Consider the following 22,686-nt stretch of genomic DNA (forward strand, 5'->3'; position numbering starts at 1 on the left):
AGCCATGCTTCACTTTATAAATGTCCTTGCCATTGCTATCTGGATTCCTCCCATCCTCACTCAAACATCTTTTGTCTAAAGCAGACCCCTTACATTATGAAAGCAGCATTACGTATTTGTTTTCCAAATAAATACAAGAACTAATGTAATACAGAAGTTGTTAAAAGCAACCACAATGGACAGGTTTTAAATCCCCAAATTTAAATGCAAGAGTGTTTTCACATCTGGTTTGTAGTTCAGGTAGACTCGGTTTGATTGCAACATTTGTTACATTTTCAGCTGCTGTGATTCGCTTTCACACTGCATTGTGTCAGATAATCCAAACTAATTGAAAAACCTGTTCCCCATTTCGCCTGTGGTGGCGCTGCACCAAGAACCACTGAAGGAAACGACATGAAAACCTCTGAAGAAGACATGAGCGCAACTTCTTTCTTCAAGAAACCTACATAGAAATAGAGTGCCATCAGATTTAAGTTATTATCCCATTTCTCTTTTGCTGTTGGCAAAAGATCTCAAGCTAATCCTAACGCTAGTTCTAAACTCGCTCATTTGTTTTGGTCACATTTACACATAATGCACTGCGTTACAGTCTGCTTCCTGCTTTTGCAACAGTTTCCCGTCTGCTTGGCTCCACATTTGCATTCAAACCAGGATTGTGAGTCCTTCACAGAACAGCTGGATTTATAGAGATTAAATTATACACTGATTTACTTTGTATAATTTTAACGAAGTCTTTAATAGTTTTTAATTTAATTTTAACACAGTCCTGTGTGAATATTTTGAACTTAAACTTTCAGATATAGGTTTCAGATGTATAAAAGTTTGCAGAGGAAATTTTATTCTGGAGAAACATAGAATAAGAAACTATGTAATCTATTGCAAAGGCACAAAAGGATTTGTTTAAGGGTATCAGCAAAGCCAGAATTGCAAGGATGTGGGCCAGTTTTGGTCCCCTGTCCACTGAGAACAAAATATGTTGCTAATTCAAATTGCAGAACATTATTAAGTAATATATCAGCTGCTATGAAGTGATGCTTTGTGAGTTTAATACGTTCCCTGGCCAGTGGCTCCTTGTTGTTCCCAAACAAATTGACCATAACTTTACAATTTTCAAATCTGTGAGTTTTGTTTATATTCATAACAATCCCAAAATGTTTATGCAACTTGCCTGATATGGGCCTATTAGTTTTGTATAAAGTGCAATGTTTGTTAAACACACATTCATCAAAAAAAAAAATCTGTGAGTTCTCCAAAAATTTAAGCCCTGGACTGCAGCCCTAGTAAAAGCTCTTCCTAAAGTCTGGGGAAGTAAATTACGATAAATATAAATGTTTTCAAAAAGTAACAATAATAAAAAAATTGTAACCATGTTTGTGGTTGCAACCTGAGAAAATGTCAAAGACTTCAAGGAACAAAAGTGGGAATAAAGTCTGCAAAATCTGCTGAACTTTGCACAGTTTATCAAATTTGCCCCAGAGGTGCGACTCAGTATGAACACAGCTACAAATCTGCAGTTCAGCCGAACAACTGATTCAATCAGGATGGCTTAAATCATAACCAGGTAGATGCAAAGAGTGGTCATAAATTTTACAAGAACCTCTTTTTTTTCCTGAACAGTCCTTACACGGACTGACCAAAGAGATTGGAGAGCCCCACAGATCGGGTTACAGGGTTACAGCACTCCACCGCGACTGTCACTGCAGTCAAACTATGCTTGGGTATTGATTGATGGGCGCCGAGGCACTCAAGACTCAAGTGTGATTGAATTGCAGCGACTTTTTAGGCAGCGTGCGCTTTTTTTCTTTTTTCCTTTTTGCTGCAAACGCCGTTGTGAAAATGAGATGACGTAAACGAAGATCATGTTGTGCCTGGCTCCCTTGAGGGGAGGGGGGCCTCGCCGAGCCGCTGCAAGTGGACGCCTGTCTTAAAACCGTGTCCTCGCGAAGCCCGTCTGTTGACTTTATTTAGTTGCTCGTGCGTTCGTGTGACATTACGAGACAGCGAGGTGTGGAAAGCAAGACTTTTTGCACCGCAGAACCTCCGAGGAGTCGATGGAAGCGGCGTGTCAGCGACACGACTGAAGGGGACGCTTTGCCACGATTGCACACTTCTGAGAAGGCTGAACTTTTAAGGTGGATGAAGTTTGGGTGAAAAAAGTGTGTGGGCGCGTGTGTCCTCTGCTGCGTGTAGGTGTGAATGTCTCTCTGTCGCTGCATTATAAGAGCTGGCTTCACTTGAAAGCAGTAGCTTTCCTGAACATGCACTCAGCTGGCCAGGACCCTGCAGTCATAAACTATATTAGACTGAAGTATGTCCAGTCAGCAGACTGGGAGGAGTGCGCCTTGACCCTGCCTTATGAAGTCAGGGCCACATGTCGCTGAGCGTTTTACAAGACTCAAACATGATTTACATTTTTTACTTAGAGCCCAAACCATTTATGCATCGAGTGGTACAAAAGCTCAGAATAGTTGAAGCAGGCGACTCTCTCGGCGTCCTCATTTAGCGTGTATGTCCAGAGAGGTTGGACAAGAGGTTAAAGGTAATTCAAGAGGGGCGAAGACCAAAATCCCTCAACATTTCATCTCAAAAACATGAACCTGTAAGCAGTCATCACATTTGCAGTGTTGATTATTATTTATACAGGAAATGAAGACAGGAAGTAGTGCATCAACAATGATTTTACTTGTAACATGTTTTTAGTCTAAGTAACTGTCTGATTTAACAGTGGAGTAAACGGTATACGTAAATTGTAACATTTTCCCCTTTTCTTTTACCCTGCAATGCTTTTACATTAGGTAATTACTTGGACCACAAACTGTTACATGTTCAGATGCAACAGTTTCCACACTGGAAGTTCACTGGCGATACACTGTCTCCTACTTCAATTTCCTGTAAAAATAAGTGCAGTTATGATTGTAAATAAGTAGGGGTGCGACAGGCGATAAATCAGCCTGGTGAACACCAATTTTGGGAGATTGGTGATCGGCCGATAACTAAATGTGAAATCGATCTTATCCACCAATCTTATCTAATTTGGCAAAAGTCTAAAAATCCACCACTGACTTGTTTTGCTTTGCTGTGAGAGGGTTGACTGATGGACCGGTCCACCAGGTCATGACTGCATGTTAACAAACTGTTGCCAACTCAGCAACTTCTTGCTATATTTAGCAACTTTTCAGACAAAAAAAAAATCTGTACTGGGCAAAATCAGAATCGGCATGTTCGATTTTTTAAAGGTTGTATGCAACAATCAGCCAAAAAAATTGCAATGTCCAATGTTTAGTGGTGCACCTTTATAAAACTGTAAAGGTTTTATAAAACTATAAAGGTGCACAAAATGCTATCTGTTTGAATTCATGTTTCAAGCTATAGATCAAAGTTGTTTTAAGTTGACAAAAGTCTGCTATGGTCTAGCCATTAACTTTAGCATCCAGGACAAATTTTTCAGATTTTATGCTTCAGTAAATGAAGGCGCTAGGAGTTATCCAGCAGAAGTTCCAGTCAGAATATAGTGAATAATTTTCTGCTGGTTCTAGTTTTTGAGAGCATATGAAAACAGCACTGACAATATTGTTTTCTTGTCTTCCCCATTTGTTAACTATTTATGTTACGAGCAGAAACAACGCCACATGGTGTGTGTATGAGTGTGTGTGGGAGAGTAGTCTCTGTGAAACAGAAAAATTGATTATCAGACGATGTTTTGGCGTCTTAAGTTTGCGATTAGCACAACTTGCATTCTGAAAAAGTAGTTCCTCAAAGGATTTCACATAATTTCTCTCACCCAGCATGTTCCATGACTAACACAGGTTGACGGCTCTAAAGGATAAAACGTAGCAACTGTGCTGTAGCATGTTCAACCTTCCTGTTATCTGCTGAAAGTCTTCCTCTCTCACAGTCCGAATGAATCTTTCACTTACCTATATTTTCTGTCTTGTATGGACAGCGATGAGGAGTTCAACTGGTAAAAAATCTTGCTGGGATGCATTTTTATGAATTCATTAATTTGGAATATTGCACATATTGCGATGATGATTTCAATGGAATATATTGTGCAGCTCTAGTCTGGTCTATTCACCTATCGGAACAGATATCAGATTTTTGAGTTTAGCCGATCAAGCTAATAATTGACATATTCCGGCCAACAGATGATTTCTTGTTGCATCTGCTGAAGTAGGATATCGGTGAGTTATAAAAACCTTTTCAGACAAACTGTGCCAAAAATTTTGACTCTTTTAAATGTAATTTTCAAAGTAGATTTAGAGTTTAGATTTATGGCCAGAGCTAGCCCCAAAATTATTTGCTTGCTGGTCATGTTGGGGAATTAATAAGCTTACAATACATGCAGCACATAGAAAACCAAACAAGAATTTACAATATGTGTTAATCTACTGACTATAGTGTAAATAAAGGAGATGACAGTTTAAGGAGGTATGGTGACAATGTCATTTAGACTGTAACAAGCGCAGCACACTGCACAATAAGTGCATTACGCGGCCCCGCCTTGCTTCGCTCCTATCAGTCACACATCCCAAATGACGTGCACCTGACTCACCCTGCAGTTACAGCAAGCACCAAAATGGAGCTGGAAGATGCTAAACAAAAGCTAAAAGCAGAAGTTGCACCGCTCAATCAGATTAAGCTCTACAATTGAAAGCAGTAAAAGTGTAATTAACACAATATGTTGGGTTTACTTTGGCCCTCTAATTAAAGTTAATCAGTCGGGTCAGATCGGGTTTGACTGGATGTTTTAGACCCAATCTAAACTCTAATTAGAATTAGCAGCAAGATCTTGAAACGGATCCCCGTCCCTGGTTAATTTACTGTTAAGTGTGCGCGTACTCTGCGTTTCCATTCGTCCCCTGTCAGCTTATCTTCATCTGCAGAGTGTCAGCATGCTCCTTTTGTGTCTCTACGGGTCTGTGCTTGTGCATACTTACAATCCACAATGCTATGGTGTAAGTAAGGCACCGTTGAATAATGCAGGGAGGCTCAGGCTCACCACTGAGCAGACACAATGGGGCCTCTCAGCTCAAGACATACCGTTCCGTAACGTACTGTGCTGTACGTTTGTTCCCTCGCATATAGGTACTAGTTCTTCAGGAGTACGTGCCGGCCGAGGCCGCTCTCACGTGACTTTTTGTTCGGCGGTGTGTTTGTGCGCAGAGTAAACACGGAGAACGGCGTGGTGTTTGTCAAGCAGCATATAAGATATCGGCCATGCCTGATCTGGCTTACCACAAAAAAAAGAAAAATCAATCGGCTGCGAAGAAAGTTGAAAAGTATGTTCGCTCCTAAGCAAGAAAAGAACAGATCACACTTCCCCCACTCGACCCCCCTGTATGAGCTGACAACCTCTGGGGTGTTTGTAATTGATCTCACAGACGTCAAATCTAAAAGTCATCATGTTGAAATATTTCACCATTTCCTTTGTTACAGAAGTAACAGATTTTCCCTCTTGGGTTTTTCTTCCCTCTTTTTTTTTTTTTTTTTAGATGAAGACTACCTGATGTGCTGCTGAAACCGTGACGGGGCGGGAGGTGGAGGAGGCAGGAGGCCAGCGCCGACCCCGTTCGCCCCCATCGCCGCTCCCTGCCACATGTTATGGAGCAGGTGAGAAGCATTAACAGAGGCAGCAGCTGTGGCCCTGCGCTCCACACATGTGGACCGGGATGAGAGCTCTGTTGGGCTCAGCCACCCTTGTCTTGGAAACAAAGAAAAGCAACTCTAGGAAACAAGAAACCCCGCAGAGCGTTGTGTGAACGTTGCACCGCTCCGACAACGCCTCGCGGACGTGTTCAAACCTCCTGAACGTCCCCACATTTCATCGTGTTATGAGCACAAACTTTAATGTGTTTTTGTGATGGTGGCTCCTGAAATGATACAAAAAATAAAAGATGCATGACTTTGCAAGTAAAACTCTGAAAAGTGTGGTGTGCATTTGCGCTGAACCTCCTTTTCTGTGATACTCTTAAATACAATCCAGCGCCACCAATTAGTGCCACTTAGTTAATAAATGGAGCCCACCTGTGTGTGATTAAATCTCAGCGTAAAAGCAGCCATTGCTGTTTGCAGTTTGCCACCTGCCCTGCAGGGGGCGTCGTGAAAACATTGTGTTGTGGTCAGGTGAACCCAGTGTGAGCTTATTTTTGTATCCAAAATGCTAAATTAAAGTGATAAATTAATCTTACAAGCCTCCCTGACCTCGTCATCCCCACTGTGAAACATGGCAGTGGCAGCATGATGCTGTGGGGACACTTTTCTTCACCAACGATAAGGAAGTTGGTCAAAGTCAGTGCTAAGATAGATGGAACTACAATGGAATGGTTTCCATTATTGCATATTCATGTGAATGGCCTAGTCAAATGAGAATCTGTGACAAGACTGGACTGAGGTTTTACTTCACAACTCTGCACGACTCTGTCTTAGGCCTGTTCTTGCTGGAGAACTGGCTCCCCCGCAGCATGATACCGCCACTGCCATGTTTTACAATGGAAAAAGTTCAGTTTTGGTCTCATTGAACCAGAGCTTCTTTTTCCACGTGTGTTTTCTGTACAAACAGCACTTCTTATAGTTTTATTTAATTGTTTGTTGTTTTTTTTAAACCTTTGTTTCTACGGGTTGTCTCATTGAGATCTCTTACAAGACGAACCTGTTTCAATTAAACAAAACGAATAAAATTACAAACACAGCAACATGAGCAATTAAGAAATTAACAAGCTAATAAAATATCTATTCAAAATCAAATTACAAACTAATAATTGTCCAGTTGGGAAATATTTAAATGGGCTTAGTGACTTTTTTAACAGATTTTTAAAGAAGTATCGGGAGTAAAGTCATGCTAAAATCACACCTCTATTTTTTTTTATTTGTAAAAATCGTGAATTAATTTCCTTAATTTTCCTTAATTAAGCACTACTTTATGTCGATCTATCACACAAAATACCAACAAAGTCCTTTGAGGTTTGTGTTTGCGACATGACAGCAGGTATGAATATATTTAAAACATTCTCAATCATCATGTGTTGATTAGATCTAATTGCTATTTAAATCAGCTCCACCAACGTTTCATACGTAAACTCAAAGTGGGACAAATAGGAGGTAATGCTTACTAAACATTGTTATACTTCTGTGGTTAAACCTATTAGTTCCAATTACACCTGCAGCATATACGTTGCCTACAGGTTGCATTTGAATGTGAAAATATCTTTGCCCGCGCAATTTGTTTGGGAAATGGTTGCCCCAGTCAGATCATTTGAATTCCCCTTCAGCCTGAGCCATGAACTCGAAGACCCAGTTGTCACATTGTGCTCTCCACACACAGGCTCCTTTCACGGCGCCGCGTCCCAGAGGAAAGCGCCGCGCGTGTTTGTGTTTCTGTGAATCATAACTGCTGCTTTGCATTCAGCGAAGTGTGTCGAAGCGGATTACAGGCATGAACTCAGGCGGGAGCAGAGAGAGAGAGAAAGCTGTGTTTTTTTTTGTTTTTTTATTTGTTTTTTTGTTGTTGTTTTTTTTACCTCAAGACTGTCCTTTGGGGTGAGGTAGTAGGTTGTATAGTTTTAGGGGTCACACCCTTTCTGTCAGATAACTATACAACTTACTGTCTTTCCTGAAGTGGCTGTAATGTCGTCAGACGCCAGCACCGGAGAACTCTGAAACCGGCTCAACATCAGAAATGACAAGCTTTACGGACAGAGTGGACACAGGATCTAACCGGGACGCAGGAATTTGAACCTTAGTTGCAAATGGTTTGTGGCAACTTTTGGTGGTTTTGCTCTCAAGTTTAAGCTCTTGTTTTAGACAGTCATTGCAATTTCACCTGTTGTCTTCTGTTGTAAAACTGTTCCTTTGCCACGTCTTTTGTGATATGTGAAATATAGAAATCAAAGCGTCACAAAAAGACCATATGAGGATGGCGGGTTCCTGTTGCTGAAAGAACGCACGTTTGTTAGAGATCGCCGAGTTCTGTGGCAAACGCTTAGGGCCTTTTCTGATGTTCGTACGGGGTGAGGTAGTAGGTTGTGTGGTTTCGGGGTAGTGATTTTGCCCAATCAGGAGATAACTATACAACCTACTGCCTTCCCCGAAGGGCAGCAATCCTACACCATACAGAAACCAACAGACCCAACCAGTTTGAGTCACTGAGCCGCCTTTAGCTTGGAGAGCAGCTTTTGATTGTCAGTGGTGCAATATTAGCAGCAGGTAAAAGCCTTTTTTTTTTTTTTTAACCAAAATAAAAAGAAAATAGATCATAAAATGCTCTGTGTTCTTATTTAATTTAACATTCAATGTTGTGTGTTGCTGGTAATGTTTTTTAAGCTAGGGCTACATGGTGGAGCGGTTGATAGCGCTGTAGCTTTGCAGCAAAAAGGTCCTGGGTTCAAATCTAAGATCTAAATTGATCTTAGGTTTGAGTGTGTGTGTGTGTGCGCATAGTTGCACCCCTCTCACCCCATGGCAACAGATCCCATGCATGGACAACTGTGTACAGGGTGGATTTCTAAACTACTGCTGACATTGAAACTCCTCTTGTCATGCATCATCCATGACATTCCTTAAATGCTCCACTAATCTGGAACAAACTACCGGAAAACTGATGAAACACCGAGTTCTCTTTAAATCAAGGCTAAAAACTATTTTGTATAAGGCTGCCTTTGATCAATAATAACTGGAACGTCGTATACTCTGATCTGTGTTTAACTCGTCGTCATTTTCCATTTACTTTGCCGCGGCAATTAAGCACTTTGAATTGCCTTAATGCTGAATTTGTGCTATGCAGCTAAAAATACCTTGCCTGAAGGTTAAGTTCAGGGTTTTTATGGGAGTTAACTTCCTAATTTCTTCCTAATTTGATATAAATCTAGATTAGCTGACAAGTGTCCATCCAGTTGTTACTTCATTTTCAGCCTTTGTTATTAAACAAATTTGCTCTTTTGTTGTAAGCCCTAAACGCAACGTTAACGATAAAATCGAACCTTAGACACTTACTATGAACATATTGTACACTGTTCACTATGTCAACCTGCAGCCTGAAGATAACAACTAGCTTAAAAAGTTAATGGTTAATCAGAGATAAAGTGAAAATGTATTTCTAAATCTTTTAAGCCTTTTTACATTTGCATTGGGCTGTTAATGTCAGTTGGAGTCGGTGCGCCACTGATGATCTTCCTGTGTCAAACAAACACTGAGACGTCTAAAATGTCTGGCAGAAACAAAACAGTTTGTGTTTCTGGTCAGAGAAATGGTGAAAATATGTAAATGTAAGAAATATTGTCGTATTATAGGGGAAGACTTTTATTTATTTTTACACTGCTTTGCCTTTTTTGTAAAACAGAAACTTGGACTGGAAACGCTTCACATGTATTACCCTTAGTACAAGAGGCTTCTCTAAAGAAGTGAAGACGTTGTGGTTTCAGTAGAGGGGATTTAATTGAGTTTTAAGTTGCTTTAATTAAATTTTTTTATATGTAAGGCAAATGTGTCACGTATTCAGCTCTCAGTGCATTTTTTTTTTTTTTTTTACATAGGAGGATCATTGGTGGCGCACCGCCTCCAGCTTCAATTTCCTGTCAGTGATCCATCCTATCATTCCTTGTAAATAACCGCCTACTGCAAATGTAATGGCGGTTAAAAACTTTGTGAACCCGTGTTTGCTTTACGACATTATTCGGTCCAGTGGAAGTCTGCTGTCATCTTGGCCGTTAGCTTCAGCCTCCCGAACTACCTGATCTGGATTTGTAGTGAATGAAGGTAAGTTATCACAACTTGGGTGGAAATCTTTTAACACAACCTCACTATCAAACACCCTGAACTGTATAAACCTGTTGAGAAGATGTGGGGGGTAAGTCAGGATACGACCCCGATCCAGTTCAGACACGAAGCAGCAGCCAAGTCATGTCCTAAAACCTTCTAGCAGAGCAGATGGAAACATTAGCCTCGGCCCCGTCTCACCTCCCGGGCTCCAGCGTGATTCATACGACAGCAGATGAGGGTTACAGTGTTCGCTCTCCCTCTGGCCAGCGGCTCACATAAATACTCTCTCACGCAAAGATAGCGAGGCGGCTGCCAGACAGTGGGCCAAGTTTGGCATCACACCTGCCTCACCGTCTGAGAGCGCAGCCCCGTATCTCGTATCAAGGTCGAGCCCTCGTTCACCCCCTCTACTTTCACTTATCGCTTGAATAACCTTTGGGTCAGAGATAAACACTTAAAAAATACACTTTAAAAAAATTCCTCCTTTGAGCTCATTTGTACAAGCTGAGAAAGTTACGCAATCTCCTTAAGCATCTGACGCAAGGAGAGGATTTATTTAACACCACGCCGCTGCTAGCGGAGCGTGAAGTTTGGATTCTGCTTTTGTGTCTAGACCGGTCCTGGGTGTGTTTTGCGTGAGTGCTGCACCCTCTGTGTAGCTGTCCTCCTCCTCTCCCCCCCCCACCCCTCACCAACCCAACAGCCACCATATTGAATCGATTTGAGCCTGAGACACGACGATAGAACAGAGGGAGCCGAGCCGCTGAAGCCGTGTGAAACAAAGACTGTGTGCATCCTGCCTCTGGGGCTGCATCTCTAAAGGCCACCCTCCATCCATGACCTCCTCTCCTGCCTCGCCGCTTCCTCTTTTTTTCCTCTTCCCCTCTTCGTACGGCGAGGAACTAATGAAATGCACTCGATACTCAATATGACATACACAAGTCACAATTTAATAATGAGGTCGGGGTTTTTCTTTTTGCCTGGAAATCGAAGAGAATAATCCCCACAACAGTGCTGCTTCTTTTTTCTTCTTCTTCTTCTCGAACGCCTCTATGATGTCAGAGCTGTAGAAACAGAGAAGCGCTATTGATTGAATGTAAGTGGATAGGACTGAAGCCTGTGTGTGGGCAGGTCCCTCAAATGAACCGGCGAAGCAGAGAGAGACGGGCGCGGTTTGACACGCTGCTCCCAGAAACGTTGGGCCAAAACGACATGCCAGCTAAAAACACTGCGTGCGTTTTATACGAACCGGTTAATATATGCAAAGTATAACTTCTGTGCCATCATCACCTTCCAAGGCCGGTTCACTTCCGTGCACATGGCAAGAGCACCACCTAGTGGTGACCCATAGAGTTCTTTAAAATCTTAAATGTTGGGTATGAGACAATTGATTTATCGCGGCGAAATGATTATTCGTCATGATAAACGATTCATTACTAATTAGCAATCGATTAATTGGCTATTTGCTGGAAAAGCAACACTGTTAAGCCAAAGCCGTGCAAAGAATCTATAAACTGCACTTTATTTTGACTGCAAATTATTTAGGATGCCTCAAGTGTCATAGTTTTTGCTTCACCTCAGTTCTATAAAATTCTCCTATTAAGCACCTTTTGCTGTCCATTTATTAACCATTAAAATAAAATAAAATCAGCCCTACACTGCACTGGTGTTAAGCGAACCAGAAAGGGATTATTTAAATATTTATTATTATTATTATTATTAGCTGCAGATGCATCCTTTGCTATAAATGATGAATCACACACTGAAAGAATGCTTGCTCTGTTGGTGCATGCTAGGCAATAAAAAGTTACGTTTTCTTATTTAGAAAAAAGAGTTGAATTATTTATTTGCATTTCTTACATATTCTTAATATTGCATAAACTAAGCTAAGTGGTTAAGTTAACCACATTGTTCTAAGTTAAATAACCTGCCAGAGAACTTGCACTTTTTAAGGAATTGTTGATTTGAAACAAGCTCCTACATCTTGCTGAAAATGTACTTGTACATTAATGTTGTCTTATTTTAAGTCCAGGTATTTGCTTAGAAACTAGACCAAAAGTACTTTTTTTTGTCCTGCAGTGCTCTGTTAGAAATTTTCTTTAATTATAAAATTTTAGACTCATTAATGCTCTGATTTGTTCAAATATGCAAAAAATGTTTTACCCCTATGGAATGTGATAACCAAAGGAAAAAATAATAATAATAATAATTACTCAACTTACTTCTGTTGTTATTTGAGTGACATGTCAGTCATTGGGTTTCCTTCTTGATTATTAACAAAGGTCTTGTTTGTTGGAAAAAGTATTCAAAGTACTCAAACTTAAGCAGTCGGTATTTGTGCAACTTCTTAGCGGTCCTTGGCACCACCAGGGGGCAGCAGAAGCGTCTCAGCTGAACTCGGTTCTCACCGTGACCTGCAGTGACCCTCCACATACTCAAAATAATTTTCGGATTAGGGCAGGAGAAGAGTCCAAACAGCGGAAACATTGACAGCTGTTCCACTGTCTTTATTAATTTGTTTGTTTGTTTGTTTGTTTGTTTGTTTGTTTGTTTGTTTGTTTGTTTGTTTGTTTGTTTGTTTGTTTTTAACTCGTACATTCAGCATGAATCAGAGGAACCCAGAGCGCCTCGGAGTGAGTCAGTCTGCTGCAGCAGCTTCTGGCAAATCCCTGACGCTCGGCGATCTCTCCTTTCAAAGCCAATCATGACTTCTTCTCATTTTCTGCTTCTCCAGAATTCTTTTTTCTTTTCTTTCTTTCTTTTTTTCTTTTTTTTTTGCCTGATTGCTCTCGGGTTCAGCTCAGGCAGAGACGTGTTGTAAGCAAGCCGAGTGGATGGAGGGGCTGGAGGGGTGCAGCTGTCCCTATATCATCTGGATGTGGAAAGCTCTCTTGAGGTCTCCCTTAATTATGAAAGCAGCTGCTGTCCAGACAGTCGGTCTTGACCAGAGATTATTACTGCATGCGGACTGTCTGCCCTCGGCAGGAGTGGTGCAACAAGCCGTGTCCTCACAGTCTGAAGTTTCTCCATGCGCTGCGAAGATTGAGAAAACGGAGGGGCTCGATGCAGTGCAGCTAATATCTCTGCTAACGTGCGTTAAGAGTCGGAGCTCTTTCTTGACACAGCACCTTTCTTTGTCATGCAGTTGAGAATTACCTTCCCTGTCTGACGTATTACAACGTAAAACTGCAAAATTCACTTACTGTGTTTAAATCAATTTTTAAAAAAATTTTAAAGTGAATTTTAAGGATATTTATTTGAGTTACTTATTGATCCGACTCAGCTGCACATGCCTTGGATCGCGAGTCCGCTGATTTTATGTTTAATAACTTCTGTTATAGTCTTGTACAATATATTATTATTACTATTGTTTTTAACAATTTAAGAACTTTTCTTATGTAAATATTTATGCTGTTTTCTGTTCTACTCTGAAGATCAGCGGTGGCAGGAAATGTGCAAAAAAAATTCCAAACTGAGATCCTAAATCAGGACGTGTTTCAAACCGAGATATTTATGAAGTTAGAAATAAAGGTAACACTATATATGGCGGAAATGACGCTGTCATAAACATGACGCAACACCTGTCATGAACATGAACGAGTCTTTATGAATGTTTATGACAGATGTCATGAAGTGTCATTCTGTAAATAATGACACTTTTAATGCAAAGTTGCTCTAAAAGTTGCATTGAAAGTCCATTAAAAGTGCCAAATTTGCGTTAAAGTGTCATTATTTACAAAACAGTGCTCAAAAACCACCTGGAAACACAAGGCGACCCCTGAGATGGAGCAGAGCTGAGACGTTTATTCCCCCGATGATGTTGCAAAATATTTAATCGCTGGCAAAGGAAGAAGAGGAAGAGAAGGTCTTTGAGTGCAGGAGGAGACAGAGCAAGTGTTTCAAAAAAAACAAAAAAATCCCTCCTTTTAGTGAACTGAAACGAGAGATTAAAACCAGACCACGCTGTTTATCTCCCAGCTTGATCGTATTCTGGCTTTATTTCAATTAATTCTTCAAGTAATCTTGAGGAAGATCGTACGATAAACAGCAGCGCTCCCTCAACGGCAAGAAACAGTTTGGAGGAGCACTAAAATACAAACTCCAACAGATGCTAATTATGTTTTACTTTTCAGAAAGGACGCCATGTTGTGATTCGCCCCAAAACTTAAAGCACCCAATGGCTGGGAAAATTAGTCGTTCAGCGTAAACGCATTAATATCAGACCGATAATCGAAACCAGCCGTAAGTTCTCTGTGTTCTTATGATGTTTCAGTCATAAAACTCTGTCTCCCTCCAGAGTTTTGGAAGTCTTTTGTTTGTTTATTCTTCTGTTTATTTTTCCTTCTGTGCGGCAAACAAGTTCAAAGTGTTAAAAAGAAGAGAAAAAAAAAACTCTCCGGATTTGAAAGTTATGTTTTTTGGGTTAAAAGGAATAATCTGCGATAGAACCCGAGACAAGCATCACATTTTCACCCAAAACCTCTTTGGAAATCACCGTATTATACAGCAGCGTGTTCAGTCAGAGGCACCGTTGTGAAACAGACTGCTACAGGAGACGCTGTCCACCCACAGCAGCATCAGCGTCTACGTCAGTTCACTGTGTGATGTAAGATACAACGTTTAATTTCCCGTTAAGACTGATAAAGTGTTTTTGAATTTGAAATGAACATTGTGTTGAAATGCCGTTTTATTTCCGTCACACTTTGTTTGTTCACTTTACAAGTATAAACAGATTGTGACTGAACAATTGTACATTTCTTGAGCTTTGGAAGGATTTTCTGATTTGATTTAATAACTTAGCTTAGCAAAATGCATTCCTCTGCAAACGGTTCAGGATTGAAAATTATTGACAAATCATAGCCCACCAAAAAATTTTAAAAAATCTAGAAAATATGAATAAATTAAGACTTTTCCACAGTATTGGCAGTCTTGAAAGTAGTTTTTTTTTTTTAGACTGACTTGCTCCCAAAAAGTCAGAAATTTAAATGACTGCCACAATGTGAGGTTATTTTTACTTTCCTTTAAAAGGGTAATTTAAGCTACGTTAACTTTAATTCCAAAATTTCTCCAAAATGACAATTTTGGACAAACAAAGATGGCGTTTAGATGCCCTACATTCCAAAAACGTTTGATGCAGAACAAGAGTTGCCGTTTTGGAGCTACTCTGACCCAGTCATCTAGTCACATCTGGTCATAATGTTATGCCTGATTGGTTTGGATACGCTCAGGGAAGGACTGAGCAAGCAAGGAAGTCAACCAATGGAGGGCAAATATAACATTTATTGATCCTGAAATAGAAAACCAGACGCGGGGGGTAGAAAAAAAACCCAAAACCTTCTGGTTGCTACAGATTTGAGAACCAAGGAGAGAATTTAACCCGAACAGAGAGACGGACACGATGCAGGAGGAGGACGAACAAACAGGTGAGTGGCAGCAGAAACACGATAAAACAAACGACAGACGTCGAGACACAAAGAAGAAAAACAATAACCAGACAAGTCGGACGTAGCGGCTGAAAGTTTGCATATAGTTTGTTAAACTCATAAACAGATTCTGGGCTGACAAGCTGGGAAAAAGGCGCGTCAGCAGACGAGGAAATGACCGATGCAAGAAAGAGGCTGAGGAGTAAGATGACCTTCTGAGGCATCTCAAAGGTCAAAGAGTTCATAAGTAGTCGGTCAATGACTTTATCGTCATCATTAAAAGCATTAGCTCCACAACCTCACGAACACATGCGCACATGTTGGAACTTTTTCAGATTCTTAATAGACCAACACATAATGTGAAGAGGGAGGAGTAATGGCTCTTTTTTCTTTTTCTTTTCTTTAAAAATAACAAATGTCCGGTGTGTATTTATGCTATCATAGAATCATCTTTCACTGCTGCAGGTCATGTGGGGGCGTTTGAACGTTTGGTCACTCTGGTTTGTTTTAGCTTATTTTAGATGAATCCAGAGGATCTGTCAGGTTAATTGGCCTCTCCAAATTCTCCCTAGGTGTGAGTGTGTGTGTGTGTATGGTTGTTTGTCCTGTGTGTCTCTGTGTTGCCCTGCGACAGACTGGCGACAGGGTGACCTCGCCTCTCGCCTGGAACGTTAGCTGGAGATGGGCACCAGCAACCCTCCTTACCCCACTGAGGGACAAGGGTGTAAAGACAATGGATGGATGGATATTTGTTAAAACTGTCACCATGTTGTGAAATGAGACAATCTGTGAAAGAATCAACATCCATTGGCTCCAAATGCACCACTCCCAGTCAGAAACAGCCAATCAGAAACAGGGGGAGGGTCTCAGTGCTGCCAATCATGCCTATGTACGTGCTGAAAAGTGTGCTAATGGTGGAGAAACAGCATATTGCTACAGGAAAACTTTATCCCCCATCGTCAGTGGACATGCTAACTAATAATAATTCATTAAACTTATATTGGGCTTTTTAGGACATTCAAAGACGATTTCTGAAAGCAAAAAAAAATAAAAAGAACTGGCCTGAGTAGCTATGGGGTGTCCAGTGTGGCGAAGTGGCTGTAATGTAATGGCAAGGGAGAAATACATACACAGTGGTGATTGTCAGCTTAACGCCCTCCTCCTGGCTCTGATTGGTTGTTTCTGACTGAGCTGTGTATTTCTGCAGATGGCAGTAGAACCACAGAGGAAGGCAGAGGAGATACATTCTTTTCACAGATTATCTGTCTCATAATGTACTGTGCTGACATAGTGGCAGCTTGAATAAATATGTAAACAGAATATATATACATAACGTCAATATAAGCTACATGCTGCAGCTTTAAGAGCAGATCCTCTGTGTTCACTCTGAACAGTCAGTCCGATGGCTTCGTGCCAAACGTCAGACCAGCAGCCACAGGACAGAGCATGCAGCTCAGAGCGGACGGAGTGAGGACACACGGCGGGACAGACTGACAGGCAGGGCTGCGCACTCGGCATCTGGTCTGAGTTGAGAAATCAGGGCTGCTTCATTAGGAGGCAGCTCATTGCAACAGTTTGACTGGAAGTCCTCATAATCTGGCTCTGCTGCCAGAGTGGAGAGGAATTAGCTCTCTGGCTGTGACTTTGTCCAGATTTTTTTTTTTTTTTTTTGCACAAGAATAGCAGACCTGCAAACTGATCATCTCAACACATGAATCACAGTGTCCAGCCAAGGCATCTGGAAAAGTGACGACATTCCGCCTCTCTGGCCGAGCTCAGCGTGATTTCACTGGAGCCATTTCACATTTCTACAGTTCTGTGCTTTAGAGGCCCTAGTTTTCTAACGTTTGTTCTAAGAGAGGAAAGGAAAGGCGCCCCCCAACTAGAAGATCAGTTTTAGATTGCATAATGTGTCCTTTTGCTACATCTGTAGCTGATACCTAAGACGACCTGGTGAATTGATCCCCGAGAGGAGGATACATTTAAATCCAACAACTGAAAAGTATGCAGAGGTCCACAACCATGTGTCCAGCTAAATAAAACCTTTTTAGGGCCACACATTTTACATCAAATTAAAAAAAAAAAAAAAAAAAGCTAATAATTTTTGATAAATATTAACTGTAAAAATGTGTTATTACTTTTCAATCATAACTTTATTTCAATCCATCCATTTTCTGCCGCTTATCTGAGGTCAGTTCGCAGGGGCAGCAGCTTCAGAAGGGAGGCCCAGACTTCCCTCTCCCCAGCCACTTCTTCCAGCTTTTCCGGGGGAATCCCAAGGCGTTCCCAGGCCAGCCGAGAGACATAGTCCCTCTAGCGTGTCCTGGGTCTTCCTCCTCCCGGTGGGACATGCCTGGAACACCTCACCAGGGAGGAGTCCAGGAGGCATACTGACCAGATGCCCGAGCCACCTCAACTGGCTCCTCTCGACGTGGAGGAGCAGTGGCTCTACTCTGAGTCCCTCCCGGATGACAGAGCTTCTCACCCTATCTCTAAGGGAGAGCCCAGCCACCCTGCGGAGGAAACCCATTTCGGCCGCTTGTACCCGTGATCTCGTTCTTTCGGTCATGACCCAAAGCTCATGACCATAGATGAGGGAGGGAACGTAGATCGACCGGTAAATCGAGAGCTTTGCTTTTTGACTCAGATCTCTCTTCACCCTGACAGACCGGTACAGCGCCCGCTTCACAGTAGACGCTGCCCCAATCCGCCTGTCGATCTCCCGCTCCCTTCTTCCCTCATTCACGAACAAGATCCCCAGATACTTAAACTCCTCCACTTGAGGCAGGACGACCCCCCCTGACCCGGAGAAGGCACTCTACCCTTTTCCTGCTCAACACCATGGCCTCGGATTTGGAGGCACTGAGCCTCATCCCGGCCGCTTCACACTCGGCCGCGAACCGCTCCAGCAAGAGCTGCAGATCACGATCTGATGAAGCCAACAGGACGACATCATCTGCAAAAAGCAGAGATGCGTTCCTAAGGCCACCAAAACGGATCCCCTCAACACCTCGGTTGCACCTAGAAATTCTGTCCATGAAAGTAATGAACAGAATCGGTGAAAAAGGGCAGCCTTGGCAGAGTCCAACTCTCACCGGAAACGAGCCCGACTTACTGCCGGCAATGCGGACCAGACTCTGACACCGGTCATACAGGGACCTGACAGCCCGTATCAAAGGGCCTGGTACCCCATACTCCCGGAGAACCCCCACAGAGCCCCCCGAGGGTCACGGTCGAACGCTTTCTCCAAGTCCACAAAACACATGTAGACTGGTTGGGCAAACTCCCTCCAGGACCCTGCTGAGGGTGTAGAGCTGGTCCAGTGTTCCACGACCAGGACGAAAACCACACTGCTCTTCCTGAATCCGAGGTTCGACTATCCGACGGACCCTCCTCTCCAGGACCCCTGAATAGACCTTACCAGGGAGGCTTAAGGGTGTCTGCCAATCCAGACACATCTGTTAATCCCATCTGTTAATCCGGTTTAACAGACATCCACAGACTGTTCAGCAGAATAACAATAAGCCTGTAAACAGTGTTTGCGGTGAGTGTTTGGCTCTATAACCAATAGCTTACATCACAGAATGTGCCTATTGATGAGCAAGCTGCGCAGGCGTACTAATCAGAACCTTTTTAGCCAAACCATAGCTACAAAATTAATGCTAATCCTTCCAGATTCTTGCAGCATTTTTTTATGTTTATTTGAGCCTAGCAAGGTTTTCCAAACAAGGAGATGACCGCGCTGTCCGCTCTAAGGTACAAATCCACATTTTATTCAATTAGTCCGGCCTCCTCCTGCAGGAGCTAAAGACGCTTCCATCAACTTGATGAATGTTTTGGTTGCACACCAAACAAAATGCACTGATTTTGTGGATAACGTGGATGTGGATAACTTTATTTCGTTTTTCTTAAAAAAATTAAAAAAAAGCGAAAACCCTCAAAATATTCCAATATATTTAATTCTAAGGAATGTTTATATTGGTAGAAAATGCTGTTAAAATCCTTAATTTTCTCTAAGTTTGTGTCTGTAGGCTGATAGCGCTATGAATCGTCAAAATAAGCACATCATTTCCAACCTAATGACAAAAAAGGTTGTGTTGGACTCATTTTTTGTGGATATTTCATCCAGTTATTCAATCAAAAAAAAATGTTTAAACTGTTATAGCTTGGATTTTATATTACATCTTTATTGTTTTTGTTTTTTTGTCAAAGTTTTTCAGAGCCACTTGACTTCCGGCTTCATCTCTACATCTTCCTCCAGACAAATTCACGCAGTCGGACATAAACTCTTCTCTCTGCCTGTGCTCTCGAGTGTTTATGACTCCTGCAACTGGTTAGCCTGCTGTTGTGCAACTCTCCTTGCTAGCAGTGAACCCCGGTTCCGCGTCCTTGCAGCGAGCAGAGGGGCTTCAGTGGTTCGTCTTCGTGGTTAGGGGGCGTCCTTCACAAAGGAAGCAGCTGCTCTGCTCCCATTCGCTGAAACTGTAGGTGTGTCGACGGAGGGTGTGTGTGTGTGTGTGTATGTATGTGTGTGTGCGTTTTCTCGTCTTTCCCTGCCGCGCCGTCACTCATGACGCCACTTCCGGCGGGGTGGGAGCACCATGTCTCTGCTGCGCGTGGATGTGTTGGGGGGTCTTTGACAGGAGAGTCGGCGGCGGCGGCACAGCGGGGAGAAAACGTGGACGTGATCGGCGTCAGGGACAGTGGCCTCCCCCCCCGCCCCCTTCACCTCCCTCGTCCTCTTCTTCTTCTACTTCTACTTCTTCTTCTGCCTCCACTCAACGACCCCGCGTGAGCCTAGCAAGGTTTTCCAACCAAGGAGATGATGGCTGCGTTGGACCGCGCTGTCCGCTCTAAGGTACAAATCCACATTTTATTCAATTAGTCCGCCCTCCTCCTGCAGGAGCTAAAGACGCTTCCATCAACTTGCTGAATGTTTTTGGTTGCACACCAAACAAAACGCACTGATGAACTTGGAAGTTTGTCCGGCTTTGACTTCTGCCTGCACTTTGCCAAAAAAAAAAAAAATTAAAATAAAAAAAAATAAAAAATGCTGCAGGAATCTGGAAGCATTGGCATTAATTTTGCAGCTATGGTTTGGCTAAACAGGGTCTGATTAGTACGCCTGCGCAGCTTGTTCATCAATAGGCACGACATTCTGTGATGTAAGCTATTGGTTATAGAGCCAAACACACTGCAAACACTGTTTACAGGCTTATTGTTACTCTGCTGAACAGTCTGTGGATGTCTGTTAAAACAGAGCAACTAACTGTTGCAATTAAGTAAGAGGAACTAAACACTGTTTAAATTCACACATTCATGCTGCAGAGAATGCACCTATAAACTGGACAGAAAAACAAAAGGTGCCACCATTTGTTTTCCCTCCATCAGCTTTAGTTGGCCATCAGTGGTTTTAAAATATTGTTTCTCTTGATCAAAAGCTCAGAGTTCTTCAGCTTTCTGTCTATAATCAGCTTGTACTTTGATAAACCTTTTATTTTTTAGTTTCAAGAAAATCAACTGACGTGCTAGTTTTTGTTTTTTACTTTATTTCCTTAAAAAAAAAAAAGTGGCGTTTACCAGGAAAAGAATGATATTGATATTTGGCTAACAGCATGTGGAAGATGTTTTCAAATTTCACACGATGTAAATTTTGTAATTTTTTTTTTTGCTCAGGTTTTCAACATTTCTGTGTTTACTTTTTTACCACTTTAATGTCTGTTTTCCCACTTTTGTCCGTGACGAACAGTGACAAGCGATGACGAATAAAAATAAAAAAAATCCTTAGAAATAACACTGGTTAATGTGTAGCTTCTGGTTGGCAACTCCTTCATAACCCTAAGACTGACCCATCTTCCTGTCTTAAGTCACTCCTGTTCATATTTGGCACATTCAGGTGCATTGCAATACATTTGCAATGGCACATAAAAAAAAAGTACCGTCTGTAATTCAGTCCTTCAAGCATCTGAGCATATTAATTAAACACAAAAATAGATTTCAGTGGATTATTTACTATCTCGGACCAAACCCCCCCCAAAAACTACATTTCTCAGAAAAATGCAACACTGCTGAAGAGTAACAACAAAAGGATTTTTATTGCAGAAATGTTATGTTTTTTTCCCCTATGTTATAGTTTTTATAATTGCTGAAAGCAGTGCTGCCTTGGCAGTTGTCCTCCAGACAGTTTTTGACACCCTGTGCTGTACTGTAAAGTTGAGTGGAAGGAAAACTCTTCTTGTTTGAACACAGCCAACAAGTGGGACAAACAAGAAGAAAACAAAACTAATTTCTACAGAAGCTGTTTGACAGCTTATGCTTTTTCATTTGTGACCAGCCACAATTGAACTTTTAGATGTTTATCTGTTAAATGGAATGGGAGTAATTAGAGAGACTTTTGCCAATAAATTGAATATAAATCTGTTTTTTCTATCCCGTCCCCAGTTTTAAAAAAAAGAAAAAAGCTCTGACAATGTTTTTCACTCTTGCGTCCGGATTACACATTATTAATTTACAACCTTTCATAGAGTTGAATGTTACACAACCGGTTTTCCGCAGGTTAATAGAAAAGAAGCAAACATGTGAACAGCAATCAGTAATTACCAACCGGATGTAAAATTCACTTCAATTTATGTTTACATTTAACATAAAATGGAAAATGACAGAAGGGTCCAACTATAAACAAAGTCGCAAAACTTACATGAAATGTAACAAATAAATAAACTAAATACTGGAATATACTTAGAAATAAGACGGTAGTGCAGAAGTTGAAGATCAGCTTTCAGTTACAAACCTGCATCTGAAATGTTCTTTATATTCAGCCCTGTGAGGTTTGCTTAAAGTCAGGCGTTGTGACCGCTTGCGGTTCAAAGGTCACCTTATCTGAAACTGAGCGTTGTTAGAAATCCATTTGTACTCGTCTAATCTATCAAAGAGACGGCGTCTTTTATTGGCTGTTTTTTTTTCTTTTCTTTTCTCTACTGTTATAAAAACAAACACGTTTATAGTCCTTGAAATGTGACAGAATCTCCGAACCAAGCCCCGAACAAGTTCAAATTCTGTTTATTTTTAACTAACAGACCTGATAACGGAGTAGGTGGCGTTACTGCAGGAGGCGACACGTGAAACTTACTTCTGTATTTTTGTTGTTTCCTAGAAGCTCTACTGGCAATTTTGAAAAAAAAAAATTTTTACTCACACTTTTGTGATTTAAAAAAAAAAAAATTCTTTTGGGCTGTTTTGTGTCTAAGCAACCATCAGACTTTACAGTGTGTCCTAACAGTATCAACTCAGAGCCCTCGACTATAAATGATATCAGGAACAAGCTAAAAATGTAGCCTCTCCTTTTATTTTACTAAAGTGTGAGGAGTTTAGATAAGTCTTTTTAAAAAAAAAAAGTGAAGTAGCTCAAAAAAGAAGAATGATGAATTAAACTGTTTGGCAAAAATACTTTACGATATTTATTTTCAGCGTTGTGACTTCCTTATTTCCACTACGTTGAAGTCTTTATTCT

The 22,686-nt window shown here is 41.4% G+C and overlaps 1 protein-coding gene and 1 long non-coding RNA gene across 2 annotated transcripts in view; both read left to right on the forward strand.

Annotated features, from left to right (window-relative positions):
* The window catches only part of LOC103465914 (uncharacterized), a 26,455-nt gene extending 18,198 nt beyond the window's left edge, over positions 1-8,257 (forward strand). Inside the window, exon 4 of the long non-coding RNA XR_001776701.2 lies at positions 5,493-8,257. This is a non-coding gene — a long non-coding RNA (uncharacterized LOC103465914). The remainder of the gene's footprint in view (positions 1-5,492) is intronic.
* A 9,426-nt stretch (positions 8,258-17,683) lies between these two features.
* The window catches only part of pparab (peroxisome proliferator-activated receptor alpha b), a 42,184-nt gene continuing 37,181 nt past the window's right edge, over positions 17,684-22,686 (forward strand). Inside the window, exon 1 of the mRNA XM_008411129.3 lies at positions 17,684-20,034. The gene's annotated coding sequence lies outside the window, so the exon portion shown is untranslated. The remainder of the gene's footprint in view (positions 20,035-22,686) is intronic.

The sequence above is a fragment of the Poecilia reticulata genome, chromosome 6 (assembly GCF_904066995.2).
Source record: "Poecilia reticulata chromosome 6, P_reticulata-male-v2, whole genome shotgun sequence".
Lineage (NCBI taxonomy): Eukaryota > Metazoa > Chordata > Actinopteri > Cyprinodontiformes > Poeciliidae > Poecilia > Poecilia reticulata.